This window comes from Haliaeetus albicilla, chromosome 22 (genome assembly GCF_947461875.1).
Source record: "Haliaeetus albicilla chromosome 22, bHalAlb1.1, whole genome shotgun sequence".
Lineage (NCBI taxonomy): Eukaryota > Metazoa > Chordata > Aves > Accipitriformes > Accipitridae > Haliaeetus > Haliaeetus albicilla.
The window spans coordinates 14,614,113-14,624,988 of NC_091504.1; positions in this window are offsets into that span (position 1 = coordinate 14,614,113).

Below are 10,876 nucleotides of genomic sequence, written 5' to 3' on the forward strand. Positions count from 1 at the left end.
GTGGGAAGGGGACTTATCTGCCCTGCAAGCTCCCCACAGGTGCTCGTATTGAGGCGAGCTGAGCCCCCTCTCCTCCTGGTGTGTGTGTGTGGGTGTGTGTGAATATGAGATAGGGGGTCTTCCTTTTTTATTACAAATTATTTGTTGTTTGCTACTAATTACCTGCATTTCTTAAGTAACAAAACCAAGCCTGACTGAACTTCAGCCTGGCATTCCTCATACAATGCATCAGTACCTCAGCATTTTCCTGGTGCCTCATTTTTTAGCGTCCTTACCTCAGTGCAGAAAAGGCTGTTTATTCTCCCAGGGGTGACAGACTCTGCAGACCTGCTTTCAGGAGCAGCTGAAAATGAAGGACACTCCTCAGAGTTATCCTACAATTCAGCCTGGTGAAGGGCAGGTGAACTTGTCTCCCGCCCCTCTTAAAATAAGCCATTTTTCTGGGCCTACTGCAGGGGAGATGGATGCCACTTCAACTGGGTTAAAATCCCCTGAGAAAGCGAGGGGGAAGACTGACAGCTTTTTCACAGGGTTATTGGGTGGAGGGACAGCATACAGCCAGCTTCTTCCATAACATGAATGTGTGGAAGAAGTTCCAAATCTCTTTTATTTACACTGGGTATTAATTCCCATTATTTCCCTCAATATCATCTTCTTTTGGTAAAATGCCATTATCAGGGCATTGAGTTAACCGTCTAATACATTCAAATAAATACTTTCAGTTCTTTGTTTCGCATCGTCACATTTTGGCAGTTGCAATGTGGTTTCTTTGGTTTTTGGGTTTTTTTTCTAAGTAAGAGAAAATAAATTGTACAGCTGCTAATGTTCTTTTACTGCATACTTATTCAAGTTGACACTATTAATGAAGATGCACTTTACAATGCATTATTTGTAAATTTGCCACACAGTCAGGATTATGCTATAGAGTCTTTTAAATTAATATAGGAATTTTTCAAATTATTTTATAATATATGTATTTGCATTTTTAAATGCAGTACAGAGACTCAGAGCAAAGTAGAAAAAAAGCCTTTAAAAACTGACAAAAAATAATAAAATATGGGGACTATTCTTGATTTTTCTCATACATGTGTCATATTTCTGAAGTTTTATGCTGATACCTGAACAATTTTTTCCTTGCAAATTGGATCATATTGCCAATGGTTGTATCAAATACCATGGTTTGGTTCTCATTTTTAGCTGACTGTAGTTAAGCTTTTTGTCATTTGTATTTAAAACTTATTTTAGACCATAAAAATGTCAGAAAAACAGTATTTTTACTTGGACAACATTTCATTTTTGTGGCCTGCAGGTCGTTTTACTGACCATAACAAAGTCTTATACAATAACACAATGATTATCATTAACATTTTTTACTATTTTTGAATACTGTATGAGCAGCTGTAGTCCAATAAGGCTACTTCTTTGAAGAATTACAGTATTGTATAGAATTGTCCATATAATTTAGGAACCAGCCATTTCCTTGACCTACTGTTTCCTACATTAATTAGAAAGAATACCTTTTCTAATGGTCCAAATAAAATATTTCAGGCATCTCTATAGTCTGATTTTAATTTGTACTATATACATTTCTATATTTTTCACTTTGGCTAATTATAGTATTAATGTAAAATTGTTGTGAAATGTACTTCTTGTGCTTATGTATTTATTAACCAGTAGAGGGCTGTAATTTGTTACCTTAGAAGAGCAGAACTTAGGACTAAATCTTGCAATTCATTTTTGTGTAACTTTTCTTTGCAAAACATTAGAGTAATATTAAAAAAATTCATAAAAACACAAGTAAGAACTTGTATAGGAAAATGATGAATAAAATTTGTCTAAGAATTAGATATAATATGCAATTTTTAAGTTGGGAATAACAGGCTAGGAGAATGATATTCAGGGAGTACATGCTAATACATTTCTGTATTCAACAATGAAGGCCTGATTTTAATTTTAGACATATTAAAACTTCTGTTATATATATGTATGTAATAAACATTTGGAATAACTTTAGAAGTTTCATTCCATATAAAATTATAAACAAACACAACCTATAGGCTACTTTCATGCTGATAGATTATATGACATGGTCAGTACAGCCCATTATCAACCTCCCAAGAAAGACATTTACTTGCATGTTTTAAAAAGGCATTAACAGACCTACTTACTCCATCTTATTAACACTATATGAAAAGCAGGTTAATTGTATGGTAGTGCAATAGAACGAATCACTGGAGGTGGGATTATTATTTGGATCACTCATTATTGGGATCACTAATATTAATCTTCTCTTTAAGATGTGCTTTTGACAACTTTTTTTTTTTTTGACAAGTTATTAATCATTACTAGGGAAGAGAAAAATGCGCGAAACCATGACTAAGTCATTAATCTGCCTATTTGTGTAATGACAACAGTCTTTTCTGAAAACTAGTAACAGTTCTTGTGCGTCATATTAATAATTTTTGTTAATGATAATGTAAAGAGCTGAGGAGGACTCCCTGTAAGAAGAAAACCAGTATTTAGATAACTTATGTAAAATTTATTTTAGAGTCTTTCTAAAACATCAACATTTTATTTTGTCTTCCATAATCTTTGTATTTAAGTAAAACTCAATATTTTCAACTGTGAAAATGTGAAATTTCCCACTCTCTGGATTTTTCATTGTGTCTTTGGCCTGGTTTGTTGTTTGGATTATAGCCTTATTAACCCCATTATCTACAGAGAAAAATCTCTGATTTAGGGGATGTTTAAAACCTCAGTTGTGTTAGCCAGCTAAGAAGACTAGGGCCAATGTCTTTGAAATGTCCTAAAAATTATCACATTTTGTGATTTTTCCACAGAGCCAGCTTCATAACAAATGAAATCTAATATATTACCTCAAATCCTATATACATTTTGATTCATTATCTCTGATTAGATTTATCAACATACTAGTTCCTAAATTCATTAGCTGATGAATCTTAAGAGATTAACATTCATTGTCCTGTTATTAGAGTTATCTTGCATCATTATATCATAGACTACATATTTATACTTTTTCACACCTTTAGTAAAAACAAAGACCTGTTGGAGCTTCTAGTTAAAAGATAAGACTGCTGAAGTGAAATTTTCTGAATTAATGCATAGTTTTGTTATCCAGGTTCCCAAGGAAGTATATTTATTTTTTTAGTATAAGAACAAACTTCCTTTCTAAGAAAAAAGAGCAAAAATAGAAATACTGATATTTATCTATAGGTATAAAGGTACATTGGAAATTGAAAAAACATGTTCCATAATTTGGAAATTTATTATAAGCCATCTTTTAGCCATATCTATTAGTGTTCTTAGAAAATTTGATTCTGAAATGGGCACTTTCTGTAATGTGTAATTGGATGAAGTAGATTTTTCTCCAGCAGTCTACATAGAGCATATCCTTTACAGGTTAAAAAATATTTCACCTATAAAGGAAAACCTAATTATTCTTTTTCAAGGAAGCTATTGTAATATCTAAACATGACATGCTTTTGCTGGGTTAAAAATGAACTCCAATAAAATAATTGATTTGGGCTATGGTCTGATGGATAGGAAACATTAGTAAGGGAAAGGTAAGTTCTTGTCCTACGTTGGCTCTGCACAGACCATGAGACCCTGGAATTACTAACTCTGTCACCTTCATTTCCCCCTTAGGTATAATTGCCATACAAGTAACAGGAAATGTGTTCAAGGTACTTTGTCTTAAGTAAACTCAGAATTAAACTTAAGCAGCTGTTAATGATTTCCACAGTATTTTTTCTCAACAATTACAAAGCTAGGTTAAAAACTTCAAAGGTATGTACAGTTCATACTCTAAGTACCCTGAACAACCTTAATTTTGATTCCCCACCCCCCCAACTTGTGCATCTTATATAAATAATATATGTGGTGACCATGTAGAATATCCCACTTTAATAGTTTCTAGATGTAAATGTCATGACATACAATGAGATTTTTTTATTGTAGCAATATATAAAAATGACAGCTAGATGAAGTGTTTTAATACGTTACTTATGTTCAAGTCTATCATACATTTCTAAAGGATATGGTCATATTCACTCAATGTTTAACTGTTCATTTAATAGAAGTAATTTTACAAATTAACTGTTTTGTTATTAAAAAAAGAAGAAGCAGTTGGTGATACAATGGGGAATATTTCAACATGGATGTATATAGACAGTATTACATATGCATAAACATTTGCACCGTTGTGACCAGCGTAGATTTGTTGTATAGTAGAGGCAATGCAAATCTGGTTTTGCAATTTTAGTTGAAGATTTTGTGTTTACTGACCCTAAGTTGATGTGGATGAAAAACATCATTTTCTTAGTGCTACCAGAAGCGGGTTTTTGTGAAAAGAAGTGATCTTGCAATGTTATTACTTGTAACTTTTTCATCTGAACTGGGGATACATAACATAAGTTCTTGGACCATGTAGTTCAATGAGTATTTATATTTATTTATCCTTCTGATTCGGAGAGAATAGTTATAAAGGGATTAGAACTGGAGCTTTATGAAAATATAGGTTACTCTCATGCACAAACCAAATATTCTGTCAAGTTGTTACTTTGCTGAAGAGCTTGCACAAGATCTCACAGAGAAAAACGTGTTAAGATTGATGCAGCATTCTGAAGAGCATGTTTTAAGGCACTAGGAAAACAGAGAGGCTGTTAAGGAGCTAATTTGCACCTCAGCCTGTTTATTCTCATCAGTCCATGTCGAGAAAGCAGTGATGTGCTTTTCTTTCCAAAGCATATTTGGTTTGGTGGGTAAACCAGATTTAGTCATTGTTTTTAAATCTGTATTCCAAAAACAGTGTTTGCTGTGTAAGTGAAAAAGATAACTTTGTATAAAGTATAGAGCAACAACATTGCTGTAGTAGTGTCCTGTGGGTAAAGCAAAGAAGAGACAAAATTGTGACTGTTCCTAAATTTCGCTGGTAAGATATTGTTACCTTACAAGTTAGTATGAAGTATCAGTTTTATACAGACATTTTTCCTGAGGCATATTATTGAATTTACTGTTTCTCCAATACAAGAGTAGTTTAGCAAGGAAATGTACTAACATGACAATTAAAAACCTTTTCATATTAATTTGAAAATTGTAAAAGTGGTTTTAATACTGTTTTACATGATAGACATTTCTAATTAGAGTGCTTGTAGCCTATTATTAAAACAGGATATTGCTGCTAATGTAGGATCACATTTGTAATAATTTACTTAACACTTTAATAACTGAAGGCAACTGCAGTTTCTTCACTGAAGGAATATTCTGATTTTCTCTGTGGGGCAGATTCATACCTCTATAACTTCTCCTTGACTTTTAAAGAGAATGTAAAATTAACATGAAGCAAACTTTCCTGATATATGGAATTTTCCATTCCTCTAAGTGTTTGGTTATAGAATATGTAGAGCAAAGACAGCAATTTTACACTGTTGTGCAATGTTCTGTTTATGTACTTCCTGAACCAGTAGATATATGCAGGGGAAATTGAGGATTAAAAACTGAGTTGACCAAATCCACAATTACTAGAACTTAGTGCTATGCAGACATGGACAGCAACCAAGCAGAGGAAATCAGGACTCAAATTTCAGGCTTGATCTTCTGAAATGTGCACCATCAATTCATGCCTTGCCCAGTGATGTCAACTCTCCTATAATGCACTGTATAAGTGTGACTGTTCAAGGAAGCCAGGAAAATGACATCTTACTTTAGATAACTATTTTCTAGGAAGAGAGATTTAGATTTCTGAACAAAGGAAAAGGCTCATCCCTGCTTTTACTACACCAAGTAAAACAGGACTTGTAAGCTAATAAAATGGCTGTGTGCCTAGCTGACAAATTCCAATGAGGTAAAGAGGATGGTTAACTGCTTATAGGAAAGAAAAACTAAGTGTCTGACTAAAAATATGATGTATAGAAGCTCTACAGTAAAATGTCACTATTTTCTTAGAATGTTTTCATTTTGGGCAGTTCAAAGTGAGAAATAATGCTACCTCCTATCAGTGTCATGTTATTCCAAAGGAAATAGTTCAGCTATTGTGATACTTTTGCTTTTTTTTTTTTTATTTCAGTAGTTGTTGGCTTTTTACATCCTAGTTTGAATGTATCATATTTCCCAGAAACATGTCAAGAAAACTAGCCTTGTCTTTAGTAAATAGTATCTGGAACTTCTTTCAAGCATTTATAAGCTTGAATGAATTTCCTGGGATATATCAGGCAATGCAAAAATCAGAATTGGAATCTACATCTTTACTTGCATTTCAAATCAATACGTCTTTTCTACTCTTTACTTTCAGTAACTGTATCTGAAAAATTAGATATGTACCAAATTATCACACCTCTCAGACTTCTGTCTTAGTTAAGATAGTATTATGAATGTGTGATCTGTTCTATTTTTAATCATGTTTTAAACTCAACTTAAAGTAGAGAGAAAACTATTGGCTTACATTCTTCAGAGCCTGTAGGAAACCTCTAATTACAAAGCAGCAATAATCATGTCATAGTTAAGACTGGAGCTGGCTTCTTATTTTAGACCCAAATAGAAAATTGTCTTTACTGAGCTCCAAGAGTTCTTTGAATCACTTTTAAACTTGGCATGCTGCATTTTATCCAGGAGTGTATGTTTCTAGGGAGTTTGTAGGTTAGTCAGATAAAATGTTTTACAAATATAACACTCAAAAATCTCATCTGACTGTTGAATTCTTTCTTAGATCCTGGAAAGTGTGAGGCCTACAGAAGTCACAATCATTGAATTCTTTTCTTGCTAAGAAAACAAGTACATAGTTTTAGAGATATAACCTTTGTATATTAATAAGAAATTATACAATTAAAAAAACCTCACGATATGTGAGACTTTCCACTTTCCAGCCAGGAAAGCAAACAGAATTCTAAACATGTGAGTCCACATAAGTAAAGATCATATAGACATTAAAGAGGTATGGATTAAATGATTGTTACTAAAAATGCATTTAAACCTGCAGCATAAGCATAATGTAAGACAGAACTAAAGCTACACAGGGTTTTGTTAAAGCAGTCTGTAGAGGGCTGGGGCAGGTCCCTGAGAAGCAAAACCCCAGATTTTCAGATTCAGATGTATGGACAATATATCAGATAAAGTAGGAAACTAACCCTAATGCTGGCACAAGATCAAGTTAACTACATTTTTTTCTTTGATGGAAGTACACACATCCTGTAAGTATTTTTTTTTTTTAGGTTTTTGGGTGCTGCAATGTAGAAAGCTCTAGTGGCGATTTCTTGAATGTTGTGTTTGAATAGAAATATGTTCTATGCAGAAAGTTATGTGCTTCTAGAAATCTCATGATATATTGACTCATTCTTTCAGATTCTTCATTGCTGCCTTTCTCTCTTCAACTCCCAGTTTCTTGGATATTCTCCTCTGTCATCCCAGAACTTCACGCTGTAGTCCCAGTTTGCCTTTCCTGTGCATTTCCTATGATTGCTTCAGTCCGTTTTTTTTTTTTCTTTACATAGGAGACTTACTTAAATGTATTAATTTGTTTCGATGAAAAAATTATTTTTATTAATCACAGTGAACAGTCTGTGCCAGAGTCAAAACTTTCTGTTTTTTTATTCTGTTAGTCTAAAAAGAATAAACACTATGTGTTTCTTTCCTTTCAGACATTTTGGCCAATACCATTTTTTTTATACATTAGTTTGCTAACTGTGGTGATGATATCCAAGTGAAGGATTTCAGAGAAGCAAAATCAATATCCTTGCTATATTGGTGTTACATTTTTTTAAAATGTTTTATAAACAAACTTTTTTTTTCTGAAATAATTTTAAGAATGAAACATTATTTTGGCTTGTACACAAGTGTGTTTAACTGTGTGTGTAACTTGCTGTATATTTTGGTCACTTTATCCTGAGACCCCTGGGTGTGGTTTGACAATGTGATAAATCCAGCTTTACATCTGACAGTAGCTATAAAAAAAGGCTGTGACTGTATAACACAATTATCTGTAAGGTTCATATCCTGCCAGTTCACAGTCATGCAAAAGATGTTGGTGGATTAATACTAAACCAAATGACATTATGTGAGGATAGTTATTTTTTGCCTTGTGATTACCAGAATAATGCTAGCATAAAATTTGCATCCTACACTTTGCTTGACAAAATATGATTATTTGCTCACATCTGACTGGACTTCTGATTGATTGTAATGTGGAAAACAGGTGTTCCGTTGAGTTTGTTTTCTGTGGGAAATTGGTTGGTTTCTATGGCTTAGAAGACTCTTAACTAAAAAAAAGGTAGGAAAGGCAAGGTTCACATGATCATAAAACAAAATTCTTATTACGCAAATACTGATTCATGAGACAGGTGTACAGAATTTTCAAATAAAGTAACTTTTTAAAAAGTGTAAGTTGTTGCAACATTAATGACTTATTACTCTAAACCTTCAATAAATCAAAGTGTTTGTGGACTTTTGCTTTATGAGAGTGTATGGGGTGGGATGTACCTGAAAATAGAAAAGTGAGTGGTTAGTCTTTGAAATGCAATGTAATTCTCAAATAACATTTGAGATGGTATTCTTTCTGGAAGTTATGTACCTAGAAAGAATAAAGGCTAGAGCATCCAAAGTAATGATTTGTGGCATAATTTGGAATAGTAGTTGTATGCATATTGCATTTACTAGTTTTATTCAGCAAATGAATTTGAAAAGTGGTACAGTGAAACTCAGAAATAGGTGTTGAGGTTGATTAGGAACAATTGTGGGATTACCTCTGGTTTATCTGCAGGCAGACTACTGCAAGAAAACAAGATGAAATGTTGAAAATACTCAGAACTACCCATTAAGGCATTCATGTGGTACAAATACAGTAAAATAAATTGAGACTATTTCATATAAAAGAAAGGAAAGCAATAATCTAAAATAATTGGGGGTTTTAGTCTAAAAATAGTAGTTTCTTATTTTACCCACCTTTATTTACATTAAAGCTAATTGCTGCCATTGATGATCTCTGAATCCTTGACCCTGTTACCCTCTTTGACCCTATTATCAGTCTTCTTGGAGCTTGAAAATGAATGGCATTCCTTGAATAGAGTTACATGTTTACAGGTTTCCCAAAATTTCTAATGGTGACAGGTGGTTGAAATTATGATTATTTGAAGAATAGACTAAAGAAACAGTATGCTTCTTATTGTAACAACTGTAGTGATTCTGCCAGCCCTCAGTGCTAGTTAAGCAGCTATTTGGGAAGTCCAGGCAGCAAACAATACCGAAGAGCTCATCCACATAAATATATTCCAAAAAGAACCTGGAAGATGGCAGAATGTGAAGGCTTTTCCTACACGGTGGTTTAATTTTCTCTCCGATTTTGAACTTTGAAGTCTTGGGTAGTATTACACTTTCTTTTGCTGTCAGTATATCGTGACTTGCCTCTGATACTTTGAGACAAAGACTGAATTGTTAGAGATGGTTTCCATAACAATTACAACTATCTGGATATGCATGGAACTGCTTTCTCATTGTTTCCATTTTTCCAAGGATTTTTATTTATCAGATGAATGGTGCAATTTACAACGTTATTAAGGAGCTGCAGGGGGGATTTGCTGAGTTTTTTGGGGGAAGGGAGCGGCTATCTTAATTGTGGCTTTACCGTGTTTGTCAAAACCATAGTGAATAATTCAGCAATTTTAAAAAATAGCATTATTATCTCCCCACATTTGTAGCTTAATGGAACATGTATGTGTGCCACAGCCATTTCAGTTCACAGGGCATTGTCTTCATGCAGATAGATCATAGTTTAAGCTGCGAGTGGTTGAGATGTGTGTATATGCCTAATTTTGCTGGCTGTTCTTCGGAGTGGAGTCAAATGGAGTGAGTAGTGTCATAGTTTGTCAGATGACATCTGTACAATCCTTTATTTTGTGTTTGTGCACTAACAAAAAAGATCAAGTGCTATTTGGGATTTTCAAACTCTACTGCGATATAAAAAGCGAGTACAGTTAAGTAGATTATGTCCAGTTCTGCCTGCCTTTTGTCCTTGAATGATCTATTGACAGAATTTCTGAGCTATGACAAAATTCTCCATTATGTCTATTATATATGTATCATTTTCTAAATTATACTGTAGTGATATAGCAACAATTAATTGTTCTGCAGAGCAACTTTTACAAAGAAGAAAAGCACACTTAATTTGTAAGTTAAATTAATTCAGCACTGGGAAGTGCCCAGAAGTTCACTGGGAAGTTTTGAAAACAGGAACAGAAGAGCATGTATCATATATGGAAACTATTAGAGTTCTTTATCAGAAATAAATGTCTGTCTTGACTCTTCTCACACCTTGTCAAATTTAATTCAGTGGATTAGTTGTTGTATTGCTATTTCCTGGCAGATCTTCTACTGTGGAATCTCTCTTAGTTCCCCTAGTTCTTATACTTTGTTGTTTCTTCCCTTGCCAAGCCTCTATTGACACTTGATTTGTGATTTCTCCTAAAAAAAGTAGGGGTATAACTTTCTTTTTAGAGAGTTACATCTGATTATTTGCAGTTTGTTTTGTGTCAAGTTCTTCTGTACTCATACAGCCAAAAAATAGTGAGCTACGCAGATTTGTTATGAGGTAAAATGTCTGACTCTATGTAGTTTCACAGATGGAATGGTGCTAGTTTCACGGTCGATGTGCTACTAAAATTAAAAAGGAACAGCATGAAAAACATTTTATCTGTAAGCTAAGATTCTCATTGAAATGTCTGTATTTAGTATACAGAAATGGTAACTGAATGCTTAAGGTGTTTGTTAAGAAATGAACTCAAGCTCTACTTCTTTTTCAAACTTTATTGTGACAGATATACTAAATTTTCTTTGTTTTTTTTTTTTTTTAAGTTTTCTTCTTATGGGAAAT